This window comes from Fukomys damarensis, unplaced genomic scaffold (genome assembly GCF_012274545.1).
Source record: "Fukomys damarensis isolate Sample0158 unplaced genomic scaffold, DMR_v1.0_HiC HiC_scaffold_6, whole genome shotgun sequence".
In the NCBI taxonomy this organism is placed as follows: domain Eukaryota; kingdom Metazoa; phylum Chordata; class Mammalia; order Rodentia; family Bathyergidae; genus Fukomys; species Fukomys damarensis.
The window spans coordinates 3614773-3615932 of record NW_022900918.1 but is presented as its reverse complement, the minus strand read 5'-3'; the positions used below and the strand labels follow the sequence as shown (position 1 = coordinate 3615932).

The 1160-nt window shown below is 35.3% G+C and overlaps 1 pseudogene; it reads left to right on the top strand.

Annotated features, from left to right (window-relative positions):
* The first annotated feature begins 318 nt into the window (after positions 1 to 318).
* Positions 319 to 931, top strand: LOC104867723 (annotated as a pseudogene).
* The last annotated feature ends 229 nt before the right edge of the window (positions 932 to 1160 follow it).

The following is a 1160-nucleotide window of genomic DNA, read 5'->3' as shown; positions in this document are numbered from 1 at the left end:
AGGTACTGATTTATTCTCTGCACAAAAATAAATTGTAGGTAAATTAAATATTTTATCAAATAAATGTATTTAAAATGGACTCATGAATGAAGATTTATTATTTGAAAAATATTTCTATCTCTTTGCATACATTATATAAGAGTAAGAACATCAGAGCATCCACTTAGGCCACTACCAACCATTCCATCTAATATGTCTAAAAAGTTGAAAATCAAATAACCTGAAATAATATGGATTATACATAAATGGACATTATTATTCTTGCCATCAAATTCTAGTTATCAAGCTATCTAGTTATTGATTTCTCAACAGAAAACTACAAGAGGATCGAGGCAATTGTAAAAAACTATCCAGAAGGGCATAAAGCAGCAGTTGTGCTTCCAGTCCTGGACTTAGCCCAAAGGCAGAATGGGTAGCTGCCCATCTCTGCCATGAACAAGGTTGCCGAAGTTTTACGGGTACCTCCAATGAGAGTATATCAAGTATCAACTTTTTATACAATGTATAACTGAAGGCCAGTTGGGAAATACCATATTGATGTCTGCACTACCACACACCTTGCATGCTCTGAGACTCTGACAGCATCCTGGAGGCCAATCAGAAAAAGCTTGGAATAAAGGTTAGGGAGACTACACCTGACAAACTTTTCACTCTTACAGAGGTGGAATGTTTAGGGGCCTGTGTAAATGCACCAATGCTTCAAATAAATGACAACTACTATGAGGATCTGACACCTAAGGATACTGAAGAAATTACTGATGAGCTGAAAGCTGGAAAAAATCCCAAAACCTGGCCCAAGGAGTGGGCTGTTCTCTTGTGAGCCAGCTGGAGGTCTCACCTCATTGACTGAACCACCTAAAGGACCTGGGTTTGGTGTGCAAGCAGGCCTCTAATTTATACTCTGCTGTAAATATGTCATTGGAGAAATAAAATGTGAATCTCCTATCAACATTAATATATATCCCCAAAAAGAGAACATATAAAACATCAGGTTTACAAAGACAGATGTTTTATTATTGATAAAAAGGGACTGGTTACATCATGTATTCTTTTTCTACTAGGTAAATATAAGTGCAAACATTGAAAAAATGATACTTAATTTTTAAATGTTTATGATAAGATAAAAGACCAAATTACAAAACAAAATGCACAAAATAATT